General features: G+C 38.7%; 1 long non-coding RNA gene across 1 annotated transcript; it reads right to left on the reverse strand.

Annotated features, from left to right (window-relative positions):
* Positions 1-10,021: 10,021 nt before the first annotated feature.
* On the reverse strand, positions 10,022-13,912 carry LOC122466198. Its single transcript, XR_006291543.1, has 2 exons — positions 13,855-13,912; positions 10,022-10,166 (listed from the first exon to the last, which is right to left on the reverse strand). It is a non-coding gene; the product is annotated as an uncharacterized LOC122466198 (long non-coding RNA).
* Positions 13,913-14,939: the final 1,027 nt, after the last annotated feature.

A 14,939-nucleotide genomic window follows, 5' to 3' on the forward strand; every position in this document is an offset into this window, starting at 1 on the left:
TGTATTGTATTGCTGCTTTCTGGCTGTACATTCGGTCTCTAATTTTGTACATAATGAGCAAAATACAAAAAACCCCAAACAATACCAAAATATGTTATCTTTTGCATCTCTTCCATGCTTTTTGTAGATGATATGCACATAATTTGTACTGCTGCAACCGTCCGAGTTTCAGCAAACTGCCGTTGGGATTGTAATTCCTTTATGATCTTTTTTTCTTTTATTTTTGATCTGAGTGAGTACCTTAGTAGGATCCCTTGGAAAAGCTACAGGCATAGGTGTTTACGCCAAGTTTCTGAGGAATTAACAAGAGCCATTTCATGTATCATTGAGTACTGGGATTATACATTTTCAACTAGCAGATGTCCCTTTTTGAGCATAAATCTCATGAATGTATTCTCCTTCGCAACTTCCATCCTAGCAGGCAGCAGGGCAGACACTGTTCTCTTTGGAAAGTTTCACTATTGGCCTATAATACACTGGCAGTAGTTTGCATAAAATTAGCCTATTAGGTACAATCAATTGATTCATCTATCTAGTTACTTACACCATGCTTATCACCATAGTGTCTAAGTGCCATACAAAATTGTCAACACATTTAATTTTCTTTCCTTTGGTCCTCTCATATGGGCATGTAATTGGCAGTTTCTTAGGGTTATAGTTGGGATGGGATATAGAGGGCATTAATTATAGTGGGAAGAGCCATGGCAAAGACATAGCCCTGATGCTTTGAAGTGTATTGGACGAAAAGCTGAGATTACACACTATACCAGTCTCAAAAGAGCTCTCTTCCCTGGATAGTATTTCAAAGAAAGATGTCACAGTGACAGACAACCTGAAAGCTTACACTGCTTTGAGGTGCTAGTATCGTTCTAATTAGGTTACAAACCATGGCAGTTCTCATTGTTTTGGAAAAGTGGCAGGTAGTGAAATGTTTTCTTGCACAAATGAGTCTTCAGACTTCCTGTAAGGAGAAAGAGAGCTAATTTTTCCCCCAGATGCTTGCGTTGAGGTCTGCAGTTTAATAATATGTGTGTGCAATATTATACAGTATCTGTGTAAGTGAATCAGTTAGAGAAGCATCTGCTACATGATCAGTGGGGGGGAAAAGGTAATTAACAATGGTTGGCAGCTACATTTCCTTTTTGGAACCAATTTTTGTATGCATCATTTTCTTAGAGAGCCAAAAGCAATACATATTGAATCCAAATTTGGTTCCATATCTGAAGTTTAGCCAGGTAGGTTTGAGTTATGTACAACACTGTATTGGTCATTCAGATGCTTATATGTACTCATTTTCAGTACCATTTTCATTCATCCGTGTCAAAGTTTTAGAAGGAACCTGGAATGATGAAGCAGAGTTTGCCTGTAGTTGCAATGTAGCATATCTATACTGAGGTGATGTGGGCATTGATTACTGTTAAGAAAAGATCCAGAGGCTGAAAGTGCAATACAATAAAGATGGGGTCAACAATTGTGTGTCTGGCATCATCTGAATTATTTATCTCTTATGAGGAACTGGAATGCTGGGAAACAAGTCACAGTGAGTTACATGTGTTATCAACGCTTGTCAGGAGACTGGAGAGGACCACACCAAGAACCAGGAAGCCAGTGTCATGGAGTCTGTGTACTCCTTGGCAAAGGAAGGTCAGGTGACGGGGTGGAGATAAGATGGTTCACCACACAGTGCTCTATTTACTTTCTGATTCACTGTGGATGGTGATGGATCCACTCCAAATTTGGGAGCCAGCATACATGAGCACCACCTTTGTTGCCTAGACACTATTGTTTACTAGAGAAGGCAAAGTTACCAAAAGATTGACTGGAGTATGGGATTTCTCCCATGATGATGTTTTTTACTAGGTTGAACAATCCACTTAACTTGGCTGGTCTTCACCCTTTATTCCCTGCTCTAATTCTAATAACTTTGCAATCTGATATCCACCTCTTAAGAACATAAGAATGGCCATACGGGATCAGACCAAAGGTCCATCCAATACCAGGTGCCCCAGAGGGAGTGAACCTAACAGGTAATGATCAAGCGCTCTCTCTCCGGCCATGCATCTCCACCCTCTGACAAACAGAGGCTAGGGCCACCATTCCATACCCATCCTGGCTAATAGCCATTAATGGACTTAACCTCCATGAATGTATCCAGTTTTCTTTTAAACCCTGTTATAGTCCTAGCTTTCACAACCTCCTCAGGCAAGGAGTTCCACAGGTTGACTGTGTGCTGTGGGAAGAAGAACTTCCTTTTATTTGTTTTAAACCTGCTGCCCATTAATTTCATTTGGTGGCTCCTAGTTCTTACATTATGGGAACAAGTAAATAACTTTTCCTTAGTCACTTTCTCCACACCACTCATGATTTTATATACCTCTATTATATCCCCTATCAAATTTCTCTTGTCCTGGCACTCAACCACTATTGTTACTGTTAGCAGGACAGGAAAGACAGCCAATGAGGGTACAAACTTCCAGATTCCTCCACTGTAACTTGTTGCCCCCAACTGGGGACAAGCCAAAATGACTTAAATCCACGTTTGTTTATTTTTTAAAGACAGTTGGCCAGTTAAATCTATTTATAAATGCCAAATTTTAGAAATAGTGGTGGCAGGAGTAAAAAACAAAAAAGCTTGGTATAAAATGATCTCATTGCTGCTGGCAGTTGAGTTCAGAAGAGAGATTTAGTTTTAGATAAAGGGTTTAGCTTGGATTTAATCTTTCTCCAATCTCACTACCAGTGTAACAAATCTCCTGGCCATCCATTCCTTCAGATTCTAGACCAGGGTGCAAGGCAGATAGTATCCTCCCATGTGTCCCATTAAAAGTGATGTGACCTTTCTCCTGCATTAGGTTATCGCATGTGATCATGATTTTAATCAGTTTGAATCTAAATTAAGCACGGTAGACTTGATCCAGGCCATAAAAAGGTACATTTAAAGTGTGTAAGCCAAATCCTCAACATCAACGTTAAGTACAGTGGATCTATTCCAGCTAATGACTCTCTGTGTATGTGAGAGTGAGTGAGTGAAAGAGAGAGAATTGCCATTGCAATATCTATCAGTGACCGGTCATTAGTCACTCCATTACCTATTGTGGAGACAAAGACTCCAATATTGAAACAAAGGGCCCAAAAAACCCAGAATGTGTAATTTGAAGGAAAGTATACTTCCCATAATGGGCTGTAGTTTGGCTCCTTGTTTCTCTCTCAAATACTCCTGAAAAGAATTCTACAATTTGCCTTAAATGTAGCAGTATTTTTGGAAAATATACACTATGCTATTAATGATGTTATAGGGATGGGCCCTGTGAAATCTATTCCCTGAGCAGATTCTAATCTTCTTTTTGTCTGTCTTATTCTCAATTAAATTCTGAAAACACAATGTCTTTGCCTAATGCACATGGAAGTAGGTTCTGAGACACTGGGGCATCTCAGGGGGTCATCCCCAGTGCTGCTGATTCAGGAGGGAAAAGGAGAGAAACTCAGCGAAGTGGAAGCGACAGTGTCAAGGACTGAACTGTAGAAGTGAAGTACATTTGACCCAGAGGGAGCAAAGGCTGGGTCGGGATAGGGGGAAAGAGGATCAAAGGCACTGTCAGTACATGGAATGCCAGACCTCCATCAGGGGGATGGAAATGGAAAAGCCAAGGGCCCTAATATATTTGTCTCCCCATGTCTTATCTATCAGTCCCTATATGTTCTCTATCCATCCTCCATTAGTCAATCACATTCTTACAATAGCACAAAGTGCACCAGTTACGGATCCTTGTCATGCAAACCATAGGCTCTTTCCTCACTTGACTCTCACTTTGAGTATGTGATTGTGTTTTGCACATTTTATAGAATACATTTTTTTTACTGATAAACTTGAAGCGGTTCCCATCATATACAGGATTTACAATTTGGTTCAATGGCTCTCAGCACCCCCACTATACAAATTGCTCCAGCACCCCTGAGTAAAGGACCATAAAAATGGAACTGTCTTCAGCTAATGGATAATGATTACAGTTATTATAACAGATGGTCCCAGGAGGAGTCAATGGGCAGGTCTACGCTACCACTTACATTGATTTAACGTACGTCACTCAGGGGTGTAAAAAGCCCCTCCCCATTAGCAATGCAAGTTTCACGCTATCCACACTGGCACTATATTGGCGGGAGACACTCTCCTACCAACATAGCATCTGCTTCTTGCTGAGGTGGAGTAATTATGCCAAGGAAAGAGCTCTCTCCCATCAGAATAGCGCGTCTTCACCAGACACGCTACAGTGGCGCAGCTGCATCAGTGCAGCTATGATGTAGTGCTGTAGGGTAGACTTGATTTTAATTTTTAAGGAGCAGCTACTGCAAAGGATAGAGCCCTTTTATGAATGTGAATACATCAAATAGTAAAAGTAGTAAATAAAACACAATGGGCGAAATTCAGACCTAGTGTAACTCCAGCGGGCTTAAGACTGGAATGGACACATTGTGTCATCATTAATCACTGAAGCAGCAGGTAGTACCAGAATCCAGCGTATGTGTAACTTCAGGTTCTTTCATTGGCCAAAAAGAAAATTTCATTTTTCAGTCAATCGTTTCCTAAAGCCTTGTAGAGCTTGCAAACAATATAGAACCCCTACTATGGTTATGGAACCATAAACTTTGTATTAGCATTTTGTTAATACTGGATAATAGAAAAAAGTGCATTCACTTTTATTAATTTGAAATAATTAGTTTTTAAGTGTAGGGTGTTCGAAATGGATTTTGAGTTGTCTAATTTGTCAGACTATTTATGCCTCACTTGGGCCCTTGAAACATTCCAGTAAGAGAGAGCCTAGCTAAGGCAGCCAAACCTTTACATGTAAACAGAGACTGTTGAGTCTAGTCAAGTCAGCAACAGAACCATCACAATCATAACCATCAAGCTAAATGTTACCAGCTAAATGTTAGAATAAAGAGCTTGGTTTATGAGCTCCTCAGCTGCCAGGCACATTCTGTGTGGCCATGAGTATAATAATTAGTTCCTGGTGAAGGGAAAAACTGGTGCCAATGTTAGCATGCAATGAAAGAATAAGGATCTTTGGCATTGTGCTCTCTGACAATGCTGTTTGCAGCCCATTTAGCCAGAAAAGGAACAGCAGCCACAACACCAGCACCAAGAATTACATTACGCTATATGCGGTCAGGTTCCGTTGTACACAGTGGTCAACGAGCTTTGTAATTAAAGTGGCTATATTAAAAAAAAAATCAGTCAGGTCCACATTCTGCCCTCAGATACGTGTGTGGCTTTCATGCCTCAATGGGAGCTATGAGTGCACGTGTGAGGGCAGAACTTGGCTGTGTGTGTTGTAAGGAGAAGAGAAAAAAATCGACTATGGAATCAAATATTCTTTAGCTTCCTACTTCCAAATTGAACCAAACATTCTTCTTCTTCCAGCGTTTGTGTGTGGAGTTTTGGAAATATTAGCATTCAGCAATGTTCTCGAAAATTGCAGCCCACCCAGTGCCTAGGGTGAACCCATTCTGACCAAGTAAGGATGGCACCAAGCCTTTGCCCCAACCTTGAACTGAACCCGAGCCTGAACTTTTCAGAAACATGACAATAGTTTGTTAAATTTAAAATAAAATAAGTAAAAGACAAGGAAAAGAAGAAAAGAAAAAGATTGAAGATTTTGGTGTTTTCTGTGACAGGAAATAGCAATAATGAAATATCCCAAGAAAGGCTATTCTTGCTGTATTACTGCCCTCAGCCAAAACCAATATGTATTGGAAATCTTTCAAGAAACCCTCTGAGTTATTTCCAGTCTTCCTTCTAGGCCAGTGAGGCTTGGATAAGTATTCAAAAGTTTGAATACTTATCTGCTCCTTCTTCCTCTGGTCTCTCCCCACCTACGAGAGAGCCCAAACTAATCAGCAGCTCGCTATCGATGTGACATTTCCTCAGGAACTATCTCTGACTGGTTCTCCACTCATACAGGTCAGCCATTTGGAAGAAAAAGTTCATGAAGAACTGAGACTAACTATGAGAGTGACTCATGGCTTAACACTTCTCTTAAAGGGCTCACTTCGAAGCAAAAACACATATTCCTTGTTACCTGCAAGGAGTTAACTTATCATTGGGCAGAGATGTGCACGTGCTATAACTAAGTAACTACAGTATATTTGAGCAAAAAGTGATCTTGTTACTGTAAATACTGGTCTTCCTCAACCTGTTCCCTCTGATGTTTGTAATTGTCTTCATATCTTTCCTTAAAATTAGATGGTAAAGTTTTTGGAGCAGAGATCATTGTTTTGTTTTGTATACTAACCTTCTGGTGCTAGAGAAATTATTATAGTGGTCTTCTTATTACCTGGGATATGGGGATGAAGTTCTAGCTAGCTGACTTTTAAATATATTTTTGGATAAGGGCTTCATATGTTTATTATTTTAACTGAACCATTTTGCTCATCTCTAACTATCTTTAAACAAAATATATTGGCTAGATCTGGTTTGGAAACTTCTTTAAAATGAAAATTTGATGAAAAGCAGAAATGAACATTTGAAACCTTTAATGATGATTTCTCTATTTTCTGACAAGTGCTCATACTAGGATTTTTATTAAATATCAATTTGAAGTTCTGATGTGAAGTAATATGCATAATTCTTTTTGCAACCTAGCTAATCGTTCAGTTGTCATTTCTTCTCAGATAAGTCATATCTGTCAAGAGTAGATTTTTTTAGAGAAGTCTATTTATATAATCTTTTTTGAGCAATCAGAATTTTTGACAGTTTATCTCACATATGTCCCTATTCCTGCAAGGAACAGACAAATTTCAAACTATATTTGGTTTGAAATAACAGACGACGAATAGTGTATATATGATGCTTAGTATGAGATTTTTTTTGTGCTGTATAATTCATAGTTCATTATGGTATGAAGGATTAGGTGAGTTACACCCACAAGATCCTGGGTGTTTAGATGTAAATGATTAGTATAAAAGTAATTAACAAAAGTTTGTAAAGAGCTTTGAGTTCCTCAGTTTCTTTAGATGTAAGCCATGATTGTAAAGTATTAGCATTTATTAATAACCATTTTTTAGTTCTAGAGTAGGTAGAAGACTCCTATTAACATTGTTATAGATGGGTGGTCATGTTTGGATCATATCTAATCCGTATACTGCTGAAAAAGTTATTCAAAAGACGCTGAGTGAAATTCGGGAGCCATTGAAAGCTATGGGAGTTTTCACCTGTATTTTCATGTTTTAGAGTTCACCCTGCATGTTTGTAGCTTGTGCAACTACAGCAGTAGATTAATACGTTTCACTGAATACACATCAATGTATTTTAATATCAAAATATTTCAGATTTTTATCTGAGCAGCTGAGGGAAAGGGAAGCCTAAACTATCAGTATAGCTAATAACAGTAGCATGTTGTAAAAGCAAACTGTATCATTTACTAACTATATAAAACTGTTACAGATTGGATTTACACTTTAAAACAAACCCCAAGTTGGATACTAAATTAGAAAGTTAACCCTGTTTTCTTCTGTGATCATTAGTTATGAGTTTAAAAGACACTAACACTTCTTATCCCCAATTACATGCAATAAAACTACAAGAAATATGATTTAATTTAGCAAGGATTTTAAAAGTAACAGTTTTACACATAGAGCATTAGTATGGAATACATCAGCTCTATAAATAGACAACAAAATCATGTGACTGAATAAAATGCCTAAAGGAATAAAAGAAATCAATTATTTCAAGATGGAAATTTCAGTGTCCTTTGCTACTCATTAACATAATTTATAGCATGGATAAATCACAGAACTCGAAATTGTTATAATAAAGAAATGCACACTATAACAAAGAATTAGACTCATTTACAATAATATTGCAGAGAAGCCATCAATAATACATTTGCAGAGAGGTCTTAAAGACAGCGATATGCAGTATGCATATGGCTGTTCCAAAACAAACATGACCACATAAATGCAAGACTGATTTGGAGAATCAGTTTATACACTGTAATCTTGAGAGTAAACCCTATGATTATGGGCACAATCCTGCAATCCACATTCATAGTAGTAGGCTTTTTTCAAGCCAGTAGTCCCACTGAATTCCGACTGCGACCAAATCCTATTGGTTCTTCCTTTACAACATAGTTGAGTTCTGTCCTTTCTTCTCTGTTCCCACTACAAAAAACCTTGTCCACTTCTTGGTCATCTCTTGCTTTGACAACTGCCACCAATTCCTTCCTAAGGGTCTAACTATATCATCCTCTGAACCCACAATTTTCTTCTAAAATAATCATTTTCTCTGGCCCCTCTGACCATGTTACTTCCTACTTTCAATTTTTTGCAGCATTCCTCTAGTCTTCTATATCAAGTTTAGACTTCGAATACAAACCTCAAAGCCCAGAACAATTCTATATGCTTTGATTGTCTGCTCTTCCACTGTGCGCACTTGTATGCTCATTTTATATCCTTCTACCACTCTCATCTGTATTGGTTTTCCTTCATGCCGCCACTCATACTTTTAACTCCCTCTTTTCCCTAGTATAGCAAGCAACTAGTCTGTTGAAATACACTTCTTCTGAGACAACACCAAAAAAAAAAAAAGTGCCTAAATTATATCACCATGAGATCCAGCAATTATCAGATGCATAATAGAACTGTACTGTTTGTCTAACTTAGGGCCTGATTCTGCAAATTTTATTTATCTGTGGTCACTCTAGTGATTCCATTGACTTCAAAGGACTACTCAGATGTATAAGCGTTACAGAACCAGGCATTTGGGGAAAAAATATGAGATGCTTTTTGGAGTGAGGACTGTTTTCTTCCACATGTTAATGTTGTGCATGCTGGCATTTGGTCTATAATTATGCTAATAATGATCTATGTATTGAAAAACATGGGGAACTCCGTGCTAGGGCCGTCTGAGATTAGGAAATGGTCATTTACGATAGCTCTGATTCACTTTGCAAGAGTCTGTTGTTTGACAGCATAAGGAAGACACAGAGAAGCAGAATTCGTATTTGGTCTTTCTCTGGAGGAAATTATAAGCTAACCATAGGTTCAGTCCTGCTTCCATTGATGCTGGTGGCAATTGACACTAATAGGTGCAAATTGAGCATAACCTGGTTAAAGAATGGTTGAAAAGAGGGTGTTATGAGGATGTTTGATATTTATAAGCAGGTATATTTAATCTCATAAGTTCTAGAAAAAGCAAATTTTTCTATGAATGTTAACTGCCCCAGGAAGTATGATAAAACAAGCGCTGTGAGTAAGTGAAACAAACAAAAATAACAACTGAGTTGGTGGTAAACTCCCTTGTAACAGCAAAAACAATGAGGAATCCTTGTGGCACCTTAGAGACTAACAATTTATTTGGGCATAAGCTTTCATGGGCTAAAACCCACTTCATCAGATGCATGGAGTGAAAAATACAGTAGGCAGGTGTGTATATATATTACAGCACATGAAAAGATGGGAGTTGCCTTACCAAGTGGGGGATCAGTGCTAACAAGGCCAATTCAATCAAGGTGGAAGTGGCCTATTCCCAAACAGTTAACAAGAAGGTGTGAGTATCAACAGAGGGAAAATTACTTTTTGTAGTGACCCAGCCACCCCCAGTCTTTATTCAGGCCTAATTTGATGGTGTCAAGTTTGCAAATTAATTCCAGTTCTGCAGTTTCTCTTTGAAGTCTGTTTTTGAAGTTTTTTTTTATTAAAGAATGGCCACTTTTAAGTCTGTTATTGAGTGTCCAGGGAGGTTGAAGTGCTCTCCTACTGGTTTTTGAATGTTACAATTGTTGATGTCTGATTTGTGTCCATTTATTCTTTTGCGTAGAGACTGTCCGGTCTGGCCAATGTACATGACAGAGCGGCATTGTTGGCACATGATGGCATATATCACATTGGTAGATGTGCAAGTGAATGAGCCCCTGGTGGGGTGGTTGGGTCCTATGATGGTATCCCTTGAATAGATATGCAGATAGAGTTGGCAACGGGATTTGTTGCAGGGATTGGTTCTTGGGTTAGTGTTTTTGTTGTGTGGTGTGTAGTTACTGGTGAGTATTTGCTTCAGGTTGGGGGGCTGTCTGTAAGCGAGGACTTGCCTGTCTCCCCAGATCTGTGAGAGAGAGGGATCGTCCTTCAGGATAGGTTGTAGATCCTTAAAGATGCGCTGGAGAGTAACAGTTCTCCAAACTTGTAAGTATAACAAGAGTTTAATTAAAGTAAATTGGGAAGTTAAAAATAAGTTGGTATGAAGGCAGAGTGATAAAACCAATATCTGGATTTTCTAACTCATATCAGAAAAATAATTTTTAAAAAACCTAAAAATGAAAGAATGTTAAGAATTAGAGATGGGTCAAAGCAGTCAAATTCTGATCAGAATCTGGATCCAAATTTTGGATAGTATTTGTGTCCAAGGTTTTCCCGTGGTCTTATATCTACTAAAAAAAAAAGTTTAAGGCTCATAGAAGAGTCTAGAGCACACTGTTTGGGCAAATTGTGATTTTTGTGACAAAGTAATGTGTTTTCCCTTACGTCAGTAATAATTAAATGGCACAGCATGTAGTTTTAAACATTATCTGATCACTTCACTTCCTGTCTGTGATTTTACAACAGTTTCAGCACTCAGGTGGGTCAGTACCATTTTCTGAAATCAGATAGAAAGGATTGATTTTTTTTTAAACTGTCCCAGGTAAAAATCCAGGGTGCATGTGATGCAAAGTTAATTTATCTGTGTAATGTAATCTGAAAGTGATGGCTTATAGTCAGTTTGTATAAGGACTGCTAAATTGCTTCAAGAGGTTGAAGTCTCTAAGAGGACTTTTAATCGCCCTTTTCACTCCCTGCTGGGTGAATTGTTTGCTCGCTGTCTGTCTTCTTTATGCCAAGTACAAGGTAAGATGGGTGGCATCTGGAAATAACCACTCAGAGAGAGATGATTGAACAGCAGCCACTGGTTTTCATCTGGGAGCTCACCATTGAAAAGAAGAAGAGAGCTATAACAGTGGGACTTTTATCTTTTTCTAATATTGTAAGACAAAAATGATATGGTCCCACATCACACGCAAACTAGGAAATATTCAACTGACAAAAGAGAAGAAAAGACATAAAAACTAATATTTACTGTGTGTCAGATGCTTTATATTACATATTTACTGATGCATATACCATACATACTAATTATATGGTGGGTGGGTGTGTTTTAATTTAGAGGAGATTTCAAATGAGGACGGAGTAAAAGGGGGGAATGGTAAAAAGTTACATCTCTTCAGAGATTCCTTAAACGTGACTTAGAGCAGAATATCCATCACTAGTAGGAGCAGTCCAAAACTTGCTCTTTGGCTCTGTTTACTGCACTATAACTTATCTTTGCCAGCAGTTGTCACCCCCATAACAACTTTAAGTTTTCCCTTGGCTTCATTCTCACAAAAGCAATAGTAGCCGTGGGAAATGATTTACTGTGTCTACACAGGCAACACCAGAAAAATAGATTTCTATTACAACAGCACTTTGACAAACACCATGTGTTAATTTCACAGAGCACTCCACCAACATAAAACAATTATTCTCAAGAGCCTATTTGACTGGTAGAGTGACTTGGGCACTACAAATATTGTTCAGAGTACAAGAATAGTAACACTATTGTACACTGGCGTTAATTTTTGTTTTTGTCGGTGGGTACTTTTGAAGCAGTGTGTGTTTGGGCAGTAGCTCTGCCAGTTTTGGTGGGAGGCAATTTTCAGTATAGTTGTACACTTTTTTCATATTCTAGTTATTGAATGTGTCTATCACTGGTAACTTAACAATTTAATCAGTATTAAAATAGGAATGAACTACATAATGACCTTACCATGATGACAGTATATTAAAATCATTGTACTCACCTACAAGCTGTCTTCACTAATGTCTCCGTTTAAAGACATTATGTCTTACTGTAGCTTTCTTGGTGAAACTGTCAGCAACACTGTCCAGGCTCGTGGGTGCTCAGTACTGGGTTCACGATGGAGCCATTGCGACAGGCTCACAGGCAAAAGGGGCCCCAGCACCTGGACCATGGCCCCGTTTCCCGGCCCCTTCTCAGCCGCTTCCCCATGAGGCCGCACCCATTCCTCTCCTCTCTCTTCTCCCTGCTCGCTCCTCTCTGCCACCCTGTGTGAGTGGTGGGAAGACCCTCAGGGAGAAGAGGCCGAGTGGGGGCGGGCTTTCAGGGTGGAGCACAGGTAGAGCAGAGGGTGGGGCCATGCTCCAGGTGACAGGGCCCACAAAAGATTAATCGAGCCCTGCGCACACACCCTTTTTTTTTTTTTTTGGTGGGTGCTTGAGCCCCAGAGCACCCACGGAGTTGGCACCTATGCTATGTAGGAGCCTCTGATGAGGACTGAATGTACTTTTATAGCAGAAATGTATCCTGACTTGTTTTTCTTAGAGCTGTAAATAAAAGAGGTGAAGTAAATGTGGCTGCAGTATTAGTTGTGACTTTATTTAGGTCCAATTATGTTAAACCACAACAATTTCATTGAGTGCTACAGTAGTATAAATTCTGTGGTGTTACAATACCTATTGCCACACAACAAAACTACATATTATATTGATGCCCATGATAATGTAGTCTATATTACCCCAGTATGGATCTTTGTTCCCCTGTACTGGATGGACCATGTAAATGTTTTTGTGTGTGTTCTTTTAGCCTACTACTTCCTTCAGCTAATGGACTTAGTGCTTTTGCTTGAGCAGTAGAGGTATTTCTTGAACGACTGCATGGAACAGTACTTCAAGGAAGGGAGAGAAGGATGTTCTTATGTACAGCTCAAATTCAAGAGTTTTGGATCCAGTCAAAACAGTTTATATTTTTAAAATTGACTACTTGCAATAAACTGCTGTGGATAAACCATAGTCTGAGGATTAAATCATTCTTAATAATTAATAATGTTGAGAACTGGAGTCTCTTAACAGAAAGATGCAAAATTCAGTGAATAAATAAAACATTTATTACAAATGATTCACTCAGCTCTAATCACATTATATGTTCCTTTATTTTAGTTTCCTTTCAATATTTGAGTTGTTATTCTCACTGAGGGATTTCCCCAATATTAAAAAGAGCTGGTTTGGAGGCAAAACATGACACTGACTAAATATTTTGGAAGATTTGTATATTGGGGCCACCATTCAGCAAAGCATTTAAGAACAAGCATAACTTCAAACAAATTTTCCTATTTGGCAAAACACTTAAATCCTGTTGATATCAAAGGAGTTTAAACACATGTGTGACGTTATCTGATTAAAATATGACCATGTAGATCACTGTTCCTACCACTATTATATAAACACAACAAATCTTGTACAAAGTATGTCATTGTCAAGGTTCCTTCCCCACTCTGAACTCTAGGGTACAGATGTGGGGACCTGCATGAAAGACCCCCTAAGCTTATTCTTACCAGCTTAGGTTAAACACTGCCACCACCAAAGTGCTACACAAAGAACAGGGGAAGTGCCCACTTGGAAACGTCTCCCCCTCAAAATATGCCCCCAAGCACTACACCCCCTTTCCTGGTGAAGGCTTGATAAAAATCCTCACTAATTTGCATAGGTGAACACAGATCCAAACCCTTGGATCTTAAGAACAATGAAAAGCAATCAGGTTCTTAAAAGAAGAATTTTAATTAAAGAAAAAGTAAAAGAATCACCTCTGTAAAATCAGGATGGTAAATACCTTACAGGGTAATCAGATTCAAAACATAGAGAATCCCTCTAGGCAAAACCTTAAGTTACAAAAAGATACAAAAACAGGAATATACATTCCATTCAGCACAGCTTATTTTATCAACCATTTAAACAAAACAGAAAAGGAGTACTTGTGGCACCTTAGAGACTAACCAGTCTCTAAGGTGCCACAAGTACTCCTTTTCTTTTTACGAATACAGACTAACACGGCTGTTACTCTGAAACCTGTCATTAAACAAAACAGAATCTAACGCATATCTAACTAGATTGCTTACTGACTTTTTACAGGAATTCTGACCTGCATTCCTGCTCTGGTCCAGGCAAAAGCATCACACACACAGAGAGAACCCTTTGTCCCCCCCCCCAGCTTTGAAAGTATCTTGTATCCTCATTGGTCATTTTGGTCAGGTGCCAGCGAGGTTATCTTAGCTTCTTAACCCTTTACAGGTGAAAGGGTTTTTCCTCTGTCCAGGAGGGATTTAAAGGTGTTTACCCTTCCCTTTATATTTATGACAGTCATATAAGGTGTCTATGGAAAAGTTATGATTTGCTCAATATGATTATCCTGTTTGTATGCATGCATCATTTTTGTATCTTAAATTATGAATATTGACTATATACCTGTATTTCAAATGTGTTTGTTCCTGTGGTAACACCCACAAGGTACTTACATGTAACAAGCCCGCACATGGTGAAGGGATTATTCAAGTTGAATGGCCCATCAAAGAACACTTAACTCACAATGGGCCATGAAAGAAGCCTATCCACACCTGATGGATCTTCTTGAGGACGTTTTAGCTAGAGTATGGGTAATGGCTGCCCTGACTCATCAAAGCATGCAAGGGCATGTGATTAGACCATGTGACACTAAACTGCATCGTGTGTGCCTGTACTTTCCCACAAACTATGCTAAGGGCTTTGCTTGGGACAATACGTTTCCGTCCACGTGGCAGAAGCTATAAAAGGCCCTGGAAATATCTCCATTTGGCCTCTTTCCTGCTCTGATTTCTGGACTATGGATTTATACTAATGGGAAGATTCTAACCAAGGGACTGAGGACCTTCCATATAATTGGGAGCAACCAGAGTCTTAACCAGTAAGCAGTTTATGCTATCACTGCTTTAAGCCTGATCCCAAAAACTTTGCAATTATTGTATGTATTTGATTCCTTTAATCAGTTTTAACTCTCAAGTCTTTCTTTTTATAAATAAACCTTTAGATGTTAGATATTAAACGCT

Source organism: Chelonia mydas, chromosome 1 (assembly GCF_015237465.2).
Source record: "Chelonia mydas isolate rCheMyd1 chromosome 1, rCheMyd1.pri.v2, whole genome shotgun sequence".
Taxonomy (NCBI): Eukaryota; Metazoa; Chordata; order Testudines; family Cheloniidae; genus Chelonia; species Chelonia mydas.